The sequence below is a fragment of the Pocillopora damicornis genome, chromosome 3 (genome assembly GCF_964200805.1).
Source record: "Pocillopora damicornis chromosome 3, jaPocDami1.2, whole genome shotgun sequence".
Lineage (NCBI taxonomy): Eukaryota > Metazoa > Cnidaria > Anthozoa > Scleractinia > Pocilloporidae > Pocillopora > Pocillopora damicornis.
The window spans coordinates 14,341,973-14,364,203 of NC_142672.1; the positions used below are offsets into that span (position 1 = coordinate 14,341,973).

The 22,231-nt window shown below is 39.8% G+C and overlaps 3 pseudogenes; all 3 read right to left on the reverse strand.

Moving 5' to 3' along the window:
• Positions 1 to 1,141: 1,141 nt before the first annotated feature.
• Positions 1,142 to 2,133, reverse strand: LOC149048387 (uncharacterized; annotated as a pseudogene).
• Positions 2,134 to 14,431: 12,298 nt separating this feature from the next.
• LOC149048388 (5-hydroxytryptamine receptor 7-like) lies at positions 14,432 to 15,701 on the reverse strand (annotated as a pseudogene).
• Positions 15,702 to 17,597: 1,896 nt separating this feature from the next.
• LOC149048389 (5-hydroxytryptamine receptor 7-like) lies at positions 17,598 to 18,752 on the reverse strand (annotated as a pseudogene).
• Between the last annotated feature and the right edge of the window lie 3,479 nt (positions 18,753 to 22,231).

Here is a 22,231-nt window from a genome sequence, read left to right on the forward strand (position 1 = left end):
CATGAACGCGTCACGCGTTGTGTGACTCGGTGTTAAGTTACGAGAGGAACCGTTGAAAATTTGAACACGTTATAAGGAATCGTATAGGGAACGAAAAATGGTCGATTTACAACGACATATATTTCGAAATATAAACATTTTTCTCGTAAAATCAGTAAAACTTACTCATACCCCGTGTATCCGTTGTAGTTTCTGGCGATTTCTGCCGTTTTAAGCTTGCTTTACCATTACTGTTATTCACGTCATCTACTTTTATTACGTTGGTAAAATCTGTACAGACATCATACCAACCAAATCGCGCGCAAAGTAAGAAGAATATAATGAAGGCTTGAAATTTTATTACGATCGATTTTCTACAATAGTGCAAATAATCGTGAAGGCTGATCGCGGAAAAAGCGATTGCGTGACGCTGGGTAAGCTGTAAGATGACATGTTATTACATACCAGACGTAAAAACTCTTCAGATGCTCAGTCTGCATTTTGTACCCACTCTGCAGTCTGCAGTATATATTTTGTATCCGATATGCAGTCTGCAGTCTACATTTTGTACTAACAGGTATCCGTGGCACCAATACAGTTTATTTTTGGTTACATTTATTCGCACAACACACATAATCTACCACAAAATACCTGTGTGTGAGGTGATTAGACATTTTCGTTCTTTTCCGCGTTAATACTCTTCTTTCCTTTTGTAAGAATGTAGACCACTTACAATGTTTCAAGTAATCCACCCTACAAAAAATAACTCATGCATGCATAGCATGTCTATGTTTTGAAATAGGTGTATGCCCTCGGCCAGACTTGAGCTCACTATTTCAGTATACTAGTCCGACATCTGTAGTATCACTACACTTGATTCCAAGGATCCAGTACCATCCAGGTATCCCAGTTACCCTGCTCATAGGGTCTAGTTTTAACATAAACGAGTTTACCAAAGAATCTCGCGAAAGTTTTGTGCAATTATACAAAGACAATCATTCACATCAGGCTCAGTGAATATGAACTCCATATCCGACAGTTCAACCTATAATACGCCGGGATATTTAGCGAGTTGAGTTAGAAAACGTTCGAAGAAATAACAAACGAATGTTTCAGACATTCGAAACCAATTAATTGAAAGAAGAATGTCAAAGTCTACTTATTACTCCTCCTGCGAATCAAAACACTTAAGGCTGTGACAATTAACGAGTTTTTTGATTCCCTCCCTAATGACTGAATTTCCTTTGTAGTACAGCACAGGATTTATACTCGAACAAAGACTTGCCACTGGAAAAGTAAAAGGGTTCTACAAATAGAATGAATCCCATTTGAAGTACGTTTTATAAACCCACTAAAATGGCAATAGGGATGATGCACAACCCCAGAAGACTAGCCACGTGATGAGTAGTCGCCGTCAACTGCCGTTCGATTTCTTAAGAAGCTAAATTTGGATTCACCCGAGCGCTTTCTTCCATTTTCTGTGCAACGGCATTGTTATGCTTGCGGAGAGCAGCCAGAGTACACAACTGGATGGCAATTACAATCGCGGAGAAGCAAATGATGTATCCGCCTTCAAATGTTTCAACAGCCCTCCTAGGAAACAACTTGACCTGCTTCAGAACAACTAAAAAAATGGACGTCACCCACACCTCAAAAGAAGCAGTAACGGCGTACTGCATCTGCAGCTTTGTACCACCATGGTTTAATGACGGCTAAGTATCTATCCACACTCATGACTCCAAGGTTTCCCACCATAGCAAAAAGGCATAAAAAGAAAGAAACCACCATGACAGGCGAGTCCCAATCACTGCGATTGAAACACGCTTCACCGGCGATCAGCTCCTCGATTCTGAATCTAATGTACAACGGTGTTACTACCCCACCCCACAGAACGTCAGTCAACGTCAAGCTGCAAAGATACAGAAACCCTGGGCGGAATCGAAGTCCACGCCTCAGAATTGTGACCAGGACCAACCCGTTTGACGGGAAACACCACAAACCTAACATGGTTTTGGCAAAAGTAAGCACCAAGCTAGAGTAATAACTAAATTGGGATTGGACAGAGCGTGGAAATTCAGAGATGAAGCACGGCCGCCCCTCTTGCAACACCAACACTTCGTACTGTGTGTCATTTGTAGTCAAGTTTGGCTCCATGTTAGCTCGCTTAATCCTAAAAAATAGGAAAGAAATGGTTCTTACATATCCATCCTAAACTGAAGTAAGTTTGACGTTTTAGATGTACCGTTGAAGCGTTGAAGCTCCCTAACCATTTTATCTTAGGTATGCATAGTCTTGAGCTTCCTACATGTATTAAGATCATTTATGTCCGAGATTGGATATGAAAACCAATTTTAGTGGACACAATTTTGAACTGAATGAATCACGGACTACTTGTTTAACGTCAGGGACAGATAGGTAATCGGGAAAATACGGTAGTTCGGAAAATTATCTCATCGTTGAAAATGTTTTATTGTGTTTCACATTGACTTGTGAAGGTAAACACAAAAGGTAAACGCAAATGGTTTTGACCGTTTTAATTTGCCTGTTTTCGTAGACAAAAATACAAGACTAATGACCATTTCCTTGGAACGTTCCGAATGGCAAAATACCGACTAATTAAGGAGCAATCAGCAATCTACCTCGGGACTTCCTTGCCATATAATAATGAACGATGATTTTTAGGAAATGTTGATAAAATACCTAAGGCTTAGTTTACAAAGATTGTTTTTGTGTGGAAGGAAAATAGAATACTAAATTGCTTAATGATGTTTAGCCTCGACTTTATATTATCCTTGAGAAGTCTGGTAAAGTTTTTCCATTTCTTAGCCATGAAGCCTTGAAGTCCCTACCTATTGTTTGTTCAATTTTCAGTCAACTATGTCTCATTTAGGTGAATTAGATATTATGATTTTAAGAAGGCAGACAAGAAAAAAATTTCAGCCTTAGTGAAATCAGCTTGGCGGAGTTGACGTGTTGACGAATTTTAATAATTTGACGAATTTTAATAATCATGCATAAACAAGATGAGAAAGGAAAGTATCATGTGTTACTATTGGCTGACTCTGGGTATGCGCGGGTAAACACAAACCATTTTAATTCAGTGTAATTACAGCTATAATTTTTCTAAAATCCCTTTTCACTCCCTTTTCTGGTTTAATAAGTTTACATCTGACAGGCCATTTAGCCATGAACTACATGCTGCTACATCCCTGTAGGTTTGTGTCAATGATGGATTGGTGTTAAATGGCTTTCAACAAACTTCTCTGAAGATTTAGAAAAACCAGGAATAAAAACAACCAAAGCTGCAAAACCGAAAGCAATGGGAGAAAAATTCCAAAAGGAGGGTGAAGAAATGCTGAAAAATATGAAGGAATATGTCAGTCATGGCAAGTTCAGAGGAAGTGAAGAATCAAACATCACTGATGAAGAGTCTATGAGCCAGCGAAGCACTAATAGGTATTGGGGATAGGGGAACCCTTTGGTTGTGTTAAGACAACAGGTTTTAGGACATGGATCATGTCAGGAAAACAATAGCTCACTTCAAAAGCCTTCAGCAAGACTACCTGAAAGTACGTGTGAGGGCCTTTCGTCTCAGAGACTCTCAGAAGAAAAGACATTTGGCAGTGAAAAGTCAGAAGATGAGCTAATGCATGGATCTAGAAAACCGGCAGCAGCATCGAGTGACAATAATTCAGGAAGGGTGCGATTTCTTTCATCTAGACTGCCAGCAACAGGTAGTGGTATGAGGGGAGGTTTTCATCCAATGTCATCAAAATCTCCAGATGCAGTTAATATGAAGCCCATTCTTAAAAAGAAAAGTGCTCACAGTGGATCTTCCACTGAGGCAGATGAATTTCGTCCGAGAAGACGGGCAGACAGAGACGGTTCAGGTGTTTCCTACTGTGAAATACCTGAATTTTCCTCTAATGGCTCTAATGATGAAATCTTTCTTAAAGAAATAGAGGAAAAAGAACAGTCCCCCCGAAATAGTTCAATAAGTGTAGATACCTTGTTTAGCCAACACAACGTTAGATTACCCTTTGAAAATTCTATTTCATCTAAGAAAACAGTTCAGGAAATTGAGTCGCTTTTTAAAACTACTGCTGTGGCAAATAGAAATGAAGAGGATTGGCAAAGATTGCTATCTTCGATAAAGACCCTAAAAGAAACCTGTGGGAAAGACCGCGGGTGAACTTTAGATCCCTCAACAGATTTAGTACAAACATGTGAGCCTCAAACGACTAAAAGAAGCTCAGAAATTGCATGTCGCTCTGAACATTCTCCAATACAATCCTCAACAAGCTTACATGTGGTTGAAGGGAGAAATTTAAGTGAAAAATCTACACAATTGTCTCAACTGTTGCAGACTTCAGACATAGTTTGATGCTACTCTGGTTTGCAGATTTAATGAATGTAACCGAAGAAGTTACAATTCATAGACCGAACGTTTCGACACTCCTGTCTAGTGCCTTCATCAGGGGTGTTCTAAACGCTGGAACAAGAGGTCCATTTATATGATCACTAATTAGCGGCCTTTTTTCTGACGAGGTGTAAATAGGCGTCAGGAAGCAAACCACCATCGTCACGATTTAAAGGAGAGTGGGCGGAGTTAATATGCCAAGCCTCCAAACAAAGGCGCTGGTGGTAACGCCGATTAGTGGTGATAATTTTAGAATTATCCCACCTAATTGTATGGTTGGTTAGGCATGTATGCGAATGTCAGACAACTCGCCCCCTGGACAATTAGCCCCAGACGATTAGCCCCCAGTCTCTGGACGATTAGCCCCCAGTCTTTGGACGATTAGCCCCCAGTCCCTGGACGATTAGCCCCCAGTCTTAGTTTATGTAAAGGAGAAGTTACGTTCATCTGTTGGTCATTGACTTTTATGAGTTTGTGGCTCCTAAAGGAGCCTTTTTTTTTGTGAATGTCTATCTCTATTAAGCTTTACTCAATTTAAATTACATGGGTTGTACGAGGTGAGCACAGGCCTCCAGAAGCTCCTTTGAATTCCTTAGGCCGTCTTCGTATTGACTCCAGAGGTCAAAGAGTCTTCTCTGCATGGTCCGGTAGCTTGACCGCTGATGTCTCTTCAGCTTTTGTCTGAAACCAGACGAATCTGCATGCTGACCAGCGTAGCTTCCCGGTGAAGTACCTGGATGAGGATTTACAGGGGCAGCTGTGATCGTCCTTTGGCGCGCCGGTTCAGTCATTGTGCCAACCCTCTGGGTCGTTATTCGTTCTGACCGCTTCTAGGAACACGCTCCAGTTCTGTGGCGGGAAGGTCTGACTGATTATCCAGTTTTCATCTATGTAACTGCAGAAATCCTGCAAGGGTTTGACAGTTGCTTGCTGCTGGAGTCGACGGAATCTGCGTTCGACGGAATCTGCGTTCGATCTTGTCAGACTTTGCGCGTGGGTTTGAAATAAACAATGAAACACCAATTAGTAAAAGTTCGCGCATTTTGCGTGGCTTTGAAATAAACAACAATGAATAAATTTCGCACCTTGCGCATGGGTTTGAAATAAGCAAACAACAATGAGTAAACGTTTGCACATTGCGCGTGGGTTTTCAATAAACAAATAAATAAAAATTAGTAAAAGTTCTCACAATTCGCGTGGCGAGTTTGAAATAAACACCGATTGACATTAACAAGTAGTCGCCTATAAGTTAAAGTTTCGGAGTTTCGTCCCTGGTTTCTTTCCTTTCCTATTTAAACAACATGACGGAGAAACATTCGTAAAGTATGTAAACAGAAAGAACACAATTCATTTTTGTAGAATATATAAACAGAAAGAACACAGTTCACTTTATAATTCGATACGCACGGCAGAGAAACGTTCATAACAAGCAAACAACAAGACAGCAAGAACGTAGATTACTTTATAATTTAACACGCATGGCAGAGAAATGTTCGTAAAAAGCAAATAACAAGAACATTGTTTATTTCATAATATATGATAGGGAAACGTTCGTAAAAAGTAAAGGGCAAGAACATAGTTTATTTCAAGGTTGGTGGGTTGGGAGCTAATAGTCCAGAGACTGGGGGCTAATCGTCCAAATACTGGGGGCTAATCGTCTAGAGACTGGGGGCTAGTCGTCTGGGGCTAATTGTCCAGGGGGCGAGTTGTCGGGATACCATGTATGCTCCGATAAAGCTGAATTTTCCTTTTTGCAAAGAAAACCGCTTTTTGGTGCTCTTTTAACCGTGTACCAAACTGACGATTGGTCTGTCCGATGTATTCGTTGTCACAGTTATTGCAAGGAATAGAATAAATGGCGTCGGTTCGTTGTTCTTTCGTGACAGGATCCTTAGGTTTGGCGAAAATATGCCCCAAAGTCTGAAAAGGTATTTGAGCAACTTTAACGTTGTGGCTATTCAAAATTCTCATGATGGGTTCAGTAACACCCTGTATGTAAGGAATAACAGCAAAACCAGTCGCTAGTTCCCTTTCATCAAGAGCGTTACTATTTGTAATTGGTTTTTGGCAGTTACGGAGAAAAGTTTTTGTATAGCCATTTGCCTTTAGGACATTGTAAACATATTTCCTCTCCTCAGCCTTCGAATCGAGTGAAGATGGTAGACAGTCAGCACTCCTAAGTAAAGTTTTGGCTACAGACTTTTTATGGCAAATAGGGTGGTGAGAATCGAAAGCGAGGTATTTGTCGGTGTGGGTAGGTTTACGGTAGACACTTGTTTCTAAATTACCCTGAACCCCTCTGAACACATTTAAATCAAGAAAGGGCAAATGTCTATCCTTCTCAAGCTCAAGGGTGAATTTAATCGACGGCTCTACTGAATTCAAATGCGACAAGAGGTGCTCCGCTTCATTTCCGGATACCGAAGAAATAACATCATCGACATATCGTTTCCAGAAAAAGGGTTTAACCGGTGAAGCGGCTAAGGCTCTTTGTTCCACGTCTTCCTTGCAGACTTCTTGTGGTTCTTTTGGAAAGTCTCCTCTTCCTTCAGAAATACTATTATCCACACAGATGTCAGCTTCACCTGTTCAGCGCACCACAAGTGGAAAAAAGGTATTATATTCTGATGGTGTTATTGTTTGCTCAGAGGGTGCACCTACTCCAAAGCCGGTCTTTTCACCAGAGTTTTGCCCATTTCCTCATTATTTGCTTCGGTTTGGTATTTTGAATCCTAGCTTACTTCAGGCACATGCTTGGCCTGCTCTTCTGAGAGGACGTGACCTTGTAGGCATTTGCCAAGCAAATGATGCATAAATACATGCGTACTTACTGCCAATTATCTATCAGTTGGTAGAAGAAAGGGAAATTTATGCGGATCTACCAAAGTTTTCAAGTGGGGTAAGTTTGCTGGGTGGCGGTGGGGTGGTGTGGTACCTGGATTCAAAGTGACAGGGGAAATGTAATGGAACTTTATTGTGCAGCCGCCCTTTTGAGTCCTCAGAGATAAAAAGCTTTAGTTTCGTGCATCTTTTTTTGGGAAGTTAGACATGCAAGAACAAGGTTCATTATTCTTGGGTTTTCTACCTCACCGTTAAAGGGCTAAAGGAATCCTTGAAGTTACAGTGTGTAGAAGTCAAGCTCATGAAAAATCATTTTCAAATTCAAAATTCCTGGTAAATTTCAGTGAATAGACCTTTTCTTGCCAACTGTACGGATCAAGCATCATGCTCGATCCGTACAGTTGGCGGTATCAGAGACGGTATTTACTGTGTAGTTTGCTGTTGATAGTAAAAGGGCTCCGTTTGTCTTTGAAATTTCACGTTCTTGCTACATGTGAGTGCAGCTATCATGCTATATTGTGCCCCAAGCCAACCTTTAAATCTCGCTTTTCATTTAACTAATTTATTCTTGTTTCTCGTCACCCTGTTCTCATCAATAGCTTAGCTCCATTTTCTGCATATAAACACACACCACCCACAATTCCTCCATTTGCTCTGACCTCGAAACGTCAACTTCGAAACTCTTCATGGTGGCCAATTTACGTTATCAACTCAGTTGATGATACCAAATATCCCTGTTATACTTTGCCACTGACACGGCATCACAGAAACTGACCCCCTTTACTCATGTATAATCTTATATGATATGTGATCTTTATATTGTTGTGAATTTCGCTTTGTATTTTCTTTCCAGCCGCAGTTTCTTATCCTTGCTTCAACATGCGGAGCTGCTGTTGATATCTGCGGGCAATGCAAGTTCATTCTAGCTAAAACCAGGAACATTCGTGTGCAGCTGACATTTGCTGCTGGTGCAGGAGAGAATCAGATCATACCACTAGTGAATGGCTATGAGATTCTGATTGCTACACCACCTTGCTTCCTTCGAATGCTCAGGAAATGTTATATATCCCTTTATCGACTCTGTCACTTGGTATTTCATGACGCAGACATAGTGGTGGAGGACTTCACATCTGAGATCAAATGCATCATGAGACACTAAGCCAACCTATTGAAATCCCAAACCTGTCGTTCAGCACCACGCCAGGCAGTTGTCATGGCTTCGTCTTGGAGTGTGGGTATAGCATCACTGGTGAAGGCATATCTTGGGAATCCTGTGGTGTTGATTCCTGACATGATTGAAGCAGCTATCTACAGGGGTGTACAACAAATTGTAACATTTTGCTTCGAGAGCCAGAGGGATGTGGAACTTCTTGGTAAGGGTATTTAAAATTCATAGTGTTCTGGATAGGATTTTAAGCACATGTAGGCTTGTCTAACCGGAATTAGATAACAAATGACGAAGATATAAACAGGAAGTGAAGTCAAAACATATAGTTTACAAGCAGCTGTCTTGTGGAAAGTGGGAATGATCAAACCTTTTGTCTGTTTCTACATGTATTTAGAACCTTGGAAATATCTCGCAAGTTTTCTATTTTTTCATTTCATTTCATTTCCGTTTTTGTGTAAGGATTTAAATCTTTCGTTAACGTTTTCTTTCCCACGATAGGTTACCTGGAATCGTTTATTAGCACAAAAGTCATTTGTGTTTTCACATCTACGGCAGCGGAAGCAGAGAACGTAGGACAATTCCTGAATGCAAACTGTTATTTTGCTCTTGTGGCACACAATTTTCTACCACCTCATGAACTTGACAATATTCAGAGACAGTGGAACACTCCGCACACCACTGATACTATGCCAGTTCTAGGTATGCCATAATGTCTTCAAAATTCTCAATGGAAAGGCCGTCCCACAGAATCTTATGTTTCCTGTAAGTTCCACTTGTGTTAAAGTGAGCTTGATGATTTGGCAAAAGCTGAAAAAAAAGAAACGAAAATGAAAGAAATGACCAAGGAGGCCTGCTTTAAGGACTTTGAAGTTTTGAAATTGTGCATCATCAGTATCCCTTTTTTTTTCGAAGTGTTTTCTATCGGAATTACTATACGTGTTATTGAATAAAGCATTTTGTAGGTTCAGTTTATTGATGCATCTATGCATATAGTTATATAGTTTATTCTAGATTTTAATTTTCATCTTTGGCGAAAAGATGAACAATGCAATCACAGTTTAATGATTTTAATGATTAATGATTTTAATGATTTTTAATGATAAAATTCAGTTATAGCGGAAGACGTTATTGTTCAGATGAACATCACAAATGCCTCATGTGTAATACACTTCAACTTTCCTGGTTTAAAGACACGATTTAGCAAAAGACCCGCCACTCTAGCTGGGACTTTCACATCATCTGAAGTAAGACACTCTTCACTTCTTTTCTAAAATTCATTGAGGTAGTCCTAACTTTTTAACATCCTTTCTACATAGTTTATGATCCCAGAGCGTATGAGATCTTGCCGTCACGTGAGTAATTCCCACTCTGTTTCCACAAAAGTAATTTTTGTTTATCTAATCTTTCAGCTAATTTATTAATACTTTATTGACCAAACTTGTTTGGTTCAGTTGATTTGGTATTAACCTCTTTTTTTCAAAGTCCATAACAACAGAAAAAAAGGAAAAAAAGTGAACTTGTCTTACGTATATGAATTACAACTTGAGGCATGAACAGTGAATTTTTACAGGGATCAACCAACCAATAACATGCCACTGACCCACAGGGACAATCATATCTTCATTTTTTTACTTTGTGAATTTGATTTTCTGAAGGAGCATGGCTGTGTCTCTGTTATTTTTGTGACTAATGACCGAAATATGTATCACGCTCCTTCCATACGTCAGCTTGTACAGAGGTCAGGTCAGGAAGTTCCACAACTACTTGATACAATGGCCGACCTTGCAAAACAGGCATATCTTTGAAATAAAATTGGAGTATAATTTTAATTTTAACAGACGAAACTGGGAGGCTGCTCTTAATATTTTGCAGAACGAAGTAGTGAAATCCTCTTAAATGTTTTAATTTACTCTCTCTGCAGGATAAAGAAAAGGTTAAGGAGTTGTGTTATCCTCTGAAAGCTTTTGGAACTTGCAGGTAATTTACAATGCCTTATCGTGGAGTAAACCCATAAGGCGAGTTATTTAGACAAAGTGTAACTGTTGTTTAACAAGACAGCCTCCTTAGCTATTCTTAATTTAGCTGAAACTTCTATCTAAAAATTTATTTTTATGAGCAGTGTTAAGAGGACCGAAAATTAATAGTGGAAGCGGGACATTTGTTTGGTTAAATTAACCTCTTATAGAGAATCCCTGAGGCCCACTGATTACGTAAAACGTGGTTTAGGTTAGGCCTCGTGTAAATAACCGGCCCACAGTCTGTAAAAAACTGTCTGATCATTGTGTTGTGTTTGTTAAGCCCGAAATACTCGGGCTCACGCATGGGCTTTAGAACCTCGAAGACGACTTGCTGACTGAATTCAAACAACCCCGAGTTATAAACTCAGGCCTCCCATGGAGCACCTGGCTAGTGATCTACATTAAACAAGCTTTTCGTCATTTTTTTTCGCTCCAGTCATACAACTTGTTAAGTCCCTTTGAAGAGTTTGTTCACCTTCATAGATAACATTGCTCAGTTTAGTTTGACGCATTTAATGGCTTAGTAAATGTAGGTTTGACCGGTTACGCGTCGCTTTTTGAACCTTTATATTGCGCCACGATTTATTATCTTTCAGCAGCTGTGATTGGTGCTTTTCGACATTCACTGTTCTGGGGATGCGGTCCTTCAGCGATGTGCTATCGTTGATTTCTTGTTGTGTTTACTGTATCGTAGTCGCCAATTCTTCAAGAACTTCTTTTCCATTGTTCCTTTCGATTCGAAATTTCGTCGGCAGTGCGCATTTAGAAAGTCGTGATCAAGATCGGATCAGACCACATAATCCAGCAAATATTAAGATTTTTTCACTTATTTCACCACGATGAATACCAACGAGCATCAGCATTACTTCAACTCTATTCTGTATTATGGTTTTGAGGCAGTTGAGGTGTTCGTGTGCAGATTACAACCTTTGGATAAAGACACTGACCGGACTGACGAGGTAAAGGTTAAGAATTCGGAAATTATCAATTATTTGACTTTGAAATCGCTCAATTTGTTGACAAAGAGTTATTTGGGATACCTTGTGATAAACTACTCGGTGATCGCGTTCCTTTGATTCAACCCAACACACTCTAGTAAGAGTTTCTGAATGTCAAAAATAAACAACTCAACTGATTTTTGATATTTGTGTTTAAAAGATTGATTGCTCTTTGCTTTTATTTAAAACAGACGGCAGCATATATCACACGCCTCATTGAAGGCAAGGAAATGGAGGGAAAAGTTGTTTTGAGGTGAGGTTCTTTTTCGACTGGAAAGACGCATTCATTGAAATTACAGGCAGACAATAATCGAAAATAACGTGAAGTTTATGGAAGTTCTCCCCCCCCCACCCCCAAAGGAAAAAATTTTGATGTTCGCATTTACTTCCGTCACCTTTAACTGAATACAACCAGCTTGTGTCAACCAATTGCCGCCAACTGATCAGATTGGTCGATTTTATTACGTGAATGGAGCCTGGCAGCAAAGTCACAGGGCGCAAAAAAAAAAAAAAGTGTGCCTGTATCAATGAAAAATTGAATCGCTCGCCCAGTGACTTATTGTTCTCACTTTGGTCTTGCAGCTTAGGCAACACGATGTGGCTGGATCCTTTGGTCGAGAGGAAATATCTTCCCAACATCAATGTTACGACCAATGCTTTGAATGTTAGGGTAGAACTGTTGAGGGAAAAACGTGCAGCTGAAAACAAACAGGTAAGAGGTTTCTCCGCTTTAACGCTTGTCTGAACAGTAGTAGGGAATTTATTATTTTGATACAATATTCCATCCAGAGTAGCCTACGTCGGACAGATAAGAAAACGCGACCCTCTCTCCTTGACAGTTGAATTAACTGTCCTCTCTAATCCAGATAAATTGTCGGCTGGTCATACTGGCCCAGTTTGAAAACTTTAATATTTCTTCAACGCTTAGACCTAACTTACACAGTACTGCAAACCGAAAACAGAGCTTTCTGAAAACGTGAACTTGACTACTCTTTCTATTTTGAGACATTTCAGTTAGGCCCTTCTTTTGCGCAAGCTCAAATGCACTCTCGCGATATATTGTTGTGATTGTTGCGCTTTCAACTTTTTCCGACGAGACATGAACGAACCACATTTTATCTGTTACAATTTATCAGTGTGATTGGGGCCTGAATTGAAGTTTTTATTTCCATAAAAGATTGAATGAAATAATGCTGAGTAGAATATTGCGAGTCAGTTTGTAAACATGCTGGCTTTTTAGAGGAGAGGGACAACCCTCTAGTGAAAGCTAATCCACATTTTATCATATCTTGCCATATTCTACAATCTTTTATACCGATAATAATAAGTAATATTATATCGGTGTTCAGTGAGTATCAGGGTTAAATGATTTTGTTTTATGAGTTTCAACCCTTCTATTACTTCGATAATTATTAATGATTTTCGTCACTGATTAATTCAAGAATTCTCGTGCAATTCATTATGTTGTGTCTTCAAATTTCATCGTATTTTTGTCTGAAATAAATCCGATTATCACATAAACTGCGGTGTTATACAGGCCCTGAGAAAAGCCGTAACAACACAAGTGAAAAAACATTGTATTTTTTCACGTGTGTTGATATAGCTAATCAGCTGCTGACAAGTCACTCGCCTTTGGCGCCACTCGGTCAGGTTGATGAATGAACGGCAAAGCCTTCACGATTCTAAATACAAGTTGTTTGTCGGAGCTTTCTCGAATTATGGCGGCTGAAACACTAAAAAATCCGTATCATTGACAGACAGTGAATTTCAAACTTTCCCAGAAGGCGAAGAAAATCAATATACTAAAAGAAAAACCGAAAGTTAAGTATTCAGTGGCTTTGGTGTTAGCATTTCTCTCGGCTGAGAATGAAAATAGACAACTGGAAAATTTGCCACAGGCCGATTTTGGCCGTTTATCTGAAAGACTTCTTCTGTCGGTAGGCACAATGTCAATAAATGAGAATTTTGTAAATTGAAAATTACGACCATTGTTGTTTTTACAATCATGATTCAACGCATTTTTCCATCTTAAGAGTTAGCGCCAACGCACTCTACAACTGTTATTCGGGGATTGTCGATTCATTTATTTTCATTCAATAATGAAGTCGGCTTTTCTTCTTAGGGAAGGCTATTGTGTTTATATGATAAACAAAATAATACATGGCTGCTTGTAGATACGGAATTTCTCTTCTCGAGTTCAACTCGACATCTCACTCGTTCGCTGCGCTCACTCGTGGGCTATCGAGTTAAACACTCGAAAAAGAAATTGCATATCTACGCGCGCCCATGTTTTATTCTTTATTACTCTGAGATTGTCATTAGTTATGCTCCTTGGGACTCTTTTTTTTGCCTTATTGAAGTATTTTTCTCCATCATCAACCGATAATTATCTTCAACGTGTTGTTTTATTCATGAGATAGGAAGCGCTTCGAATTTTATTTAGACTTGTCATTTTTTCACAACGTTTTCCAAAGACCATAGGCCACCAGCTGCTTATTCGTTCCTTATAATATCGGAAGTTCTTTTAAGATATAAAAACGTTATGCTTGGAAAGATTTTGACAACATGGCACAAACTGAATGAAAACCTTTTCGAACTATTTTTTTCCATCATCAACCGATAATCATCTTTGACGTGTTGTTTTATTGATGAGATAGAAAGATAGAAAGCGCCTCGAATTTTATTTAGACTTAATTTTTTGCGCATCGTTTTTCAAAGGTCATACATCATCAGGTACGTTTTCGTTCTTCTGAGGTATATAAAACGTTATGCATTAAAATATTTGACAAGATAGCACAAACTGAATAGAAACCTTTTGATATAGGTGAGTTCAGCTATGAGTTCATTGTTATCAATGGACTGATAATTCTTCCGTCTTGGCTGACATGCACCTGATCATCTCGAAACCTTCCCGTGCTCAAGTGTTTATCATCTGTGATGAGCCGTTACTTGTTTTTATGAGATTAGTGCTAGCTGGTGTTTTGCATATACATAATCGTCCCTGGCAAGGTGTTCGTGTCTCCCTTGAATGTACTATACCTAATGTTATTTGAAAATTTGCGAGCTGCTTCCTTACCTTTATCCATCGCGCTTCTTAACTTTTAAAACGTTGAAGAAATTTGATTACAAGAAACTAAGTAGACTGTGAATCGTTCACGTCTTGGTCGAGGTATTCATGTGCCACACTCATACCACTCGCACTCGCTATTAACTGAAGATTGTTGAGGGGGCTCTTCACGGCGGTTTGTGTGTCTATCTGTTTTTCACCTGGCAAACCTGTTTAGTTGTCTTGGACATCGCTTCCGTTCGATTGCTATTTCGACAGATATTTCGTGTTGCAACCCTGAAATCCGGTTTGAGGAAGCCATACACGAAGGGATTTACCAATGAGGCAATGGCTATTGTATATAGTGAAATTATCCGCAAGACAGTGGGAACGATGTCGAACCGACCAAAAACACGGAGGGCGGTTGTCATATAAATGATCGGCATCCACGAGATTAGGAAGGCCACAGAGATGATGAAGAAAAGTTTCGCTACTTGAGCATCTGAGGAGATTTGTCTGCGTCTGTTGATCAGTTTCATTGTGCAATCCAATTTATTCCCCAATGCTAAGCCTTGCCTCACTGCCTTAAAAATCCTAATATAGGCGATTGTCATGAAGATGTACGGAGTGATCACGCCAACGAATTCCAGGCAAACAAGGTACACCAAGTGAATTGTTTTTGAACGATCCGTTCTCCAAAATAATGGCAGTAAGCCGTATATGGTTGGAAATAACCATACAGCGATTATGATTTTTTTGAATATCTCAGGTATGCGGTAAGTGTAGTGTAGAGGCTTAGTAATGGCAACGTATCGATCGTAAGTGAGTGCGCATATGTTAGCAACACCCCAGAGCAAGATCATAGTTAACAAATAATCTACCACGATGTGTGCTAGCCCTATGACTAGCATGGGAAATAAAATGCCTCCTGTAAGTATGTCGGACACAGCAAGTGAAACAGTCAGCCAGTTTGTGTATGTTCGTGGGACTCTTTTCAAGCAAACTAAACTAACAACGAAGAGGTTCGCGGCAACAATGAGAACGGATAACACTGTAAGGGAAACTGTCACGTAGAGATCCATCTTTGATTCTGTTGAGTTTCTTTTACCTTTATATCCTTAGATATCCAAGAGAAGGCTCCTTTTACTTTTGCTGGTTTCCTCAACTTCCCTGAATTACATCGGAGCTAGTAAATGGCTCACAGGGTTAACTTTAGGTTAAGTAGAATTCCGCAGCCCAGGCGGTCAAGGAAGGAGAATCTGAAAGAAATGGCACTGCATGCGAACATTTGCATAATTTTTGTAATATGACGTTATTTCTATGACATAAATGACTCAAATTTCTGCGTCAAATTGCCTAGGAAACGGTTAACATCGTTATCTTTCTTGTCTCATCAGTCAAAAGCTGCGCTAAACACCTGTAAACAGACCGCTTTGGTGAGAAAAAAAAACAAGACAGGGAATTGTTTTCCATGGCTTTACCAGGAATATTTTCGTTAAAAATGTTTGATTCTTAGACACCAGAAGCAAAAAATAATTGCCCCTGTAATCATCTCTCTGTTCCATGTATATCTATCTGATCCAGGATTCCTCTCTGTGTTTCATAATGTTTTTTAGAAAGTAAATAGGTGGTATTTTCCCTACAGCAAAGAATGCATTATCAAATTCAAATGACGATGTCTAATGCGGTGAAGTATTAAGTAAATATGCTAATCACAAATGATGTATTGCCAAAGTGCAATAGAATATTTATGAATTAAAAATCAGCTTCATCACAAGAATGATTTGGTCGAATAACACAAACCTGACGAACATTTTCCGTGAAAAACTTGATATTTCTCCACGACATTCCTTTTCTCAGAATTGCTGTTTTTTCTTTAACAAAAGTGAAAACATCTGTCACATAAAGGAAATCAACCATATTACAAACGTAGTGTGACTTTAATGTTTTTTCGAAATATTATAGTCGACGGATTATCAACGCAGTTATCAATGTGTACGAACAAGAAGTGATTTTGAAAAGCATTTCACTATAAAAAATTGCGATAAAACATTTCTTAAAATCATTTCAAGATTAAAAAAAATTGCTAAAAAGCGACGACGTTTCGACGTTAGCTGAACGTCATTATCAAGTCAAAATAAGTTAGTGATTTTTGGTCTATAAATACTAAAAAAAACAACAATAGCTGATTAAAAATTGTAACGTGAGAAAATATCAAACAAAGAGTTTCGCACATATGGAGTCCGTCTGAATATTTAAATTGGGCTTAAGTTTCTTGATGAAGAGCATTTCAAATATTAAGCAATCAAATTTGCTCTGGCACTTTCTTAAAACCGTGAATTGGCTTTCTCTTAAAAGGTTGTTGTTACCATGAGCTTCTAAGAAATGCCGATTGCCGAATTTTTGTGCTCAGCAATGCGTTGATGAAGGTGTCGGGCTGTATACCCGACATAATCTGCATCGCACAGATCGCATGAAAAATTGTAAACAACACACTGCTTATTAACAATTGACGGCTTGATTTCTTTGGGTCTGAGGTCTTGCCCCAATTTCTTGCTCACGAAAACTGGCTGCAAAGCAGGGCCAATCTTATGGCTAAGATCGCGTTTTATCGCAATTTTTTTATAGTCAAATGGTTATCAATGTGGGTCAGTATATTGTTCAAATTGCTAGTTTACTTCGAACTGTTTTCGATTGTGCTTAAATTTAAATTTATGAGATACAAAGCGCTTTGAATTTTTATTCAGACTCTTATTTGCACAACATTTCCCAAAGGCCATACGTCACCAGCTGCTTCGTCATTCTTTACGATGTCGGCAATTTCCTTTAAGATTCAAAAGGAATGAAATCATGACACAAACTGAATAAAAACCTTTCCTGATACAGTTGAGTTTAGCCATGAATCCACTACTAGCAATGAATTGACAATTAGGCTTTTTGGCTGACATGCACATGGTTATCTCCAAACTCTTGCCGTAATCTAATGGTTTTTTTCTTTTTTATACGTGATGAGTTACCGCACTTTTTGAAGTACGTAATCATTCTGTCATTCTATGCAAAGTTTGCCTATACAGTGCGTCATGGCTAATGTTATTAGAAACATTGAAAGTAGTCTCCATGCTTTTATGCATCGCGCTTTTTAATATTTTTTTTACAGTCGAATAAAGGTATAAAGATAATCACTGGCGTGTAAATTCATCTTTTTTTTGGCTCAAAGTGTCTACGTGCCTCACTCAACTCAACCGACCTGCCCTCGATTTTTGGTGAAGATTGTTGAGGGGACTCTTCGTGACTTTTCGTGTCTCCTTCTGTTTTCGCCTGATAACACCGTTTAGGTGTCTCTGACATCGCTAGCACTCGATTGCCCTTTCCAAACATATTTCGTGTTACGACCCTGAAATCCGGTTTGAGGAAGGCATACACAAAGGGATTTACCAATGAAGCAATAGCTATTGTATACATTGAAATAGTCGGCAGAACATTTGGAACGATGTCGAACCGACCAAAAACATCAACGGCGGTTGTCAAATAAATGATCGGCATGCACGAGAGTAAGAAGACCACCGAGATGATAAAAAACAGTTTCGCCACTTGAGCATCTGAGGAGATGTTTCTGCGTTCGTTAACTTGCTTTCTCGCGTAATCCAAAATTTTTCTCAATGCTAAGCTTTGCTTTACTTCCTTAAAAATCCGTAAGTAGGCGATTGTAATGAAAAAGTATGGAATGATCACCCCAGTTAATTCTAAGCAAACAAGGTACACCAGGTGTATTATTTTTTAACGATCATCCCTCCAAAATAACGGCAATAAGCTGTATATGGTTGGAAATAACCATACAGTGATAATGGTCTTTTTGAATATCTCAGGTATGCGGTAAGCGTAGTGCAGAGGCTTAATAATGGCAACATATCGATCGTAAGTGAGTGTGCATATGTTAGTAACACCCCAGAGCAAGATCATACTTGACAGATAGTCTGCAACGGCGTGTGTTGGCCGCATGATCAGCATGGGAAACAAAATGCCTCCTGTAAGTATGTCGGACACAGCAAGTGAAACAGCCAGCCAGTTTGTGTATGTTCGTGGGACTCTGTTCAAGCAAACCAAACTAATAACGAAGAGGTTCGCTGCAACGATGAGAACGGATAACACACCAAGGGAAACTTTTATGTAGAGATCCATCCTTGATTCTGTTGTGTTTCTTTGAACTTGATATCCTTGTATATATTACAGAAGGCCTCTTTTCTTCTGCTGGTTCCTCTAACTTCCCTGGCTTAACAATAGTACCAACATCTGGCATACACAGCCACATTTAGGTTAAGTTGAAATACACGAAAAGTTTTCCGTAATCCAATTGGTCAAAGGTAGATAATCTGACAGAAATGACACGACTTGTCAACTTCTGATTGGTTTTTGTCGTGTGACGTTGCTTCTGTGACACAAATTATTTCACTTACGCTGTCAATTGCTTAGGAAACGGCTAATATTCCTTTTAATCTTGTCACCTTAATCAAAAGCTGCGCTTAACACCTGTATCCAGAACGCATTAGCCAGCACGGAAATTGTTCTCCACGGTTTTAGCAGCAAGAATTCTTGTCAGAGAATAAACAGACGTGATTGACACCATGTCTAGACATTGTTATCAACTGATTGTAATCTAAGTATAAAATTGGCATTGTAAGAGATGGCAGACAGAATAAAAAGAGATTGTTGAAGCGAAACGACTGTACGAGTGAAAAGAAACAAAATCAAGTGAAAGGTACAGTCCCCTCATGTGTTTGCACACCAGCGCCGGGATAATTCCCGTACAATTCTTGACTGAAAGGTGGATAGTTCCAAGTATTCTTAAACACCCTAAGTTAAGATTAATCCTCATCGTGTTCCTTCCCTTAAAAACTGAATCTAAAGATTGTGGGATTAGCCCTTAACCCTCTTACCTACCAACCGCGCTCGACTTATAAATATCCTAATGTGATTATGCAACAGTTCAGTTGACCTCAGGCCCTGCTCTGGTGAGCTCCTCTGCTCATTAAATATATAGCTTTAAATATATACTTGGCCTCCACTCTTTCTTTCGCCTCCGATAATCACACATGGTGTCAGAAGTGGGATCCTACAGCAGGAACAAGAAGTAGCGGAAAAGAAAGTTGTTTCCGACCTCATTTCACATCGCGTGAATGAATTCAAACGCTCAAGATCCAAACGAAGAAATATTCGAGGAATCAAGCACGCCAGTCACGTCACCACCCACAGACCCAGTGGAACCGAGTTCTTCAACGGCTTCACTACAGACGGATAACCCACAAAGTGGAAGCGTAAAAATGGCCGCAGCAAATTTCAATATTCCTCCTCCGGCTAAGTTTGATCCCAAAACAGACGATTGGGACCACTGGATAAAGCGCTACGAGTTATTTGAAGCAGCTACGGAACGTGATGAGCTGTCAGATAAAGTGCGCATCAATACGCTTATTTACGTAATGGGAAATAATGCCGCCGACATCTATGATAGTTTCAAACTGTCAGGTGAAGATATCCAGTACGCGAATGTCAAACAAAAATTCAAAGATCATTTTAAAGGAAAAGTTGCTTTAGTCTTCGAGAGAACACAGTTCGTAAGACGCTTTCAGCAAGACAAAGAATCTGTCCTCACCTTCATTGAAGATCTTCAGAGAAGAGCCGACCTCTGCTCTTTTGGGGACCTTCGTGACCAAATGGTGCACACTCAAATAATTGCTGGTTTGCGTGATTCTCATCTCAGGCGTCGATTGATGGCAAATGACAACTTAACTCTGGATCAGGTAATTAAAGAAGTTAAATCCGCCGAAATCACGAAACATCATGATCAAATTCTTCAAAACCCCTCAAGTGCCGCTGACATATCGGCAATACATGACAGGAAAGTTCCAGAAAACAAACGTCGAAGTCCAAAACCCAAGCATTATGGAGTTTCTTCGAAAGCAAAGAAAACATCGTGTTACAGATGTGGAGCTCAGCCAGGTCACCCTCCTCAGCGTTGCCCAGCCAAAGATGCTACCTGCAATGCATGCAACAAAAAGGGTCATTATTCCAAGGTCTGCAAATCCTCAAAACAAGTCCATAGAGTTAATGATGATTCGGAAGAAGATGATATCTCTGTAATGACCGTCAACGAAGTCGTCAACACAATCGAAACATCGGAGAAATGGCGTACAAATCTATCGATAGGAAACTCCGAAGTAAATTTCAAGATTGATACCGGCGCAGATGTCACAGTTATTCCTGAAGAAGTCTTTCGCCAATGCAACTTAGGAAAACTACATTACACCTCCAAAAGACTCTTTGGAGCGGATCACAAGGGTCTCTGTGTAATAGGGACAATTCGTGACACTTTATCCCTGGGAGAAAAGTGCGTGACCGAAGATATTTACGTTGTTAAAGGCCTAAAAGAGCCTCTTCTGGGGCAGCCAGCGATTCAAAAGCTAAATCTATTGGCTCGAATCAATGAAATCCAAAGTCAAAGCTACGAAGAAAGTATTAAAGCGAAATATCCTCAACTGTTCCATGGACTGGGAGAACTTGAGGGAGAATATGAAATCAAGTTGAAGTCAGACGCTCAACCGTTTGCCATCATGACCCCACGACGTGTTCCATTACCAATGAAAAGCAAAGTAAAAGAAGAGCTTGCCCGAATGGAGAAGTTGGGAGTAATCAGAAAGGTTGACAAGCCTACAAATTGGTGCGCTGGAATGGTGACAGTACCTAAACCAAACGGGAAAATCCGAATATGTGTGGATCTGACAAAGCTCAATGAAAACGTTTGCCGTGAAACGTATCCACTTCCAAAGATTGAAGCCTTGCTAGGTGAAATTGGAGAGTCCACAGTGTTCACAAAAATTGACGCAAATTCCGGTTTTTGGCAAGAGAAGCTAGCAGAAAACTCTCAACTCCTGACCACATTTCTGACTCCCTTTGGCAGATATTGTTTTCAGCGACTCCCCTTCGGTTTGAAATCAGCACCAGAACGATTCCAAAAGAGAATGCTAAACGAGCTGGAAGGTTTAGAAGGAGTCATATGCATTATGGATGACATCCTCGTGCATGGAAAGACGCAAAAACAACATGATGAACGACTTGACGCAGTTTTAACAAGATTGATCAGAGCAAGAATCACCTTGAACCCAGAGAAGTGCGAATTTTCAAGGAAACAATTGAAGTTCGCGGGCCATAGTCTCAGCGCTCAAGGAATAGGCCCCGATCCAGACAAGACTGCAGCTATTGAAAAGATGGAGAAACCGCAAAATGTTGCAGAACTACGGAGATTCCTGGGAATGATCAACCACCAACAAAAGTTCATCGAAAATCTGTCTGAGAAGACTATGCCTCTTCGCGATCTTCTTTCAAGCAAGAACGAATGGCACTGGAGTCAAGCTCAAGAAGATTCTTTCACTCGCTTGAAGAAAGAAATGACTCAAGCGCCAGTTCTCGCTCATTACTGCTCCAATAAAGAAACTATTATATCTGCAGACGCGTCGTCGTATGGATTAGGAGCAGTCCTCTTACAAGTCCAAGAAGATGACTCAAAGAAGCCAATCGCCTACGCTTCGCGCTCTATGACGTCTACTGAACAAAGATACACTCAGATAGAGAAAGAAGCACTCGCAACTACTTGGGCTTGTGAAAAGTTTGCCGACTTTGTCCTCGGTAAAGAGTTCCTTATCGAAACGGATCACAAACCGTTGGTGCCGTTACTAGGATCAAAATGTCTCCAGGACATGCCACCACGTA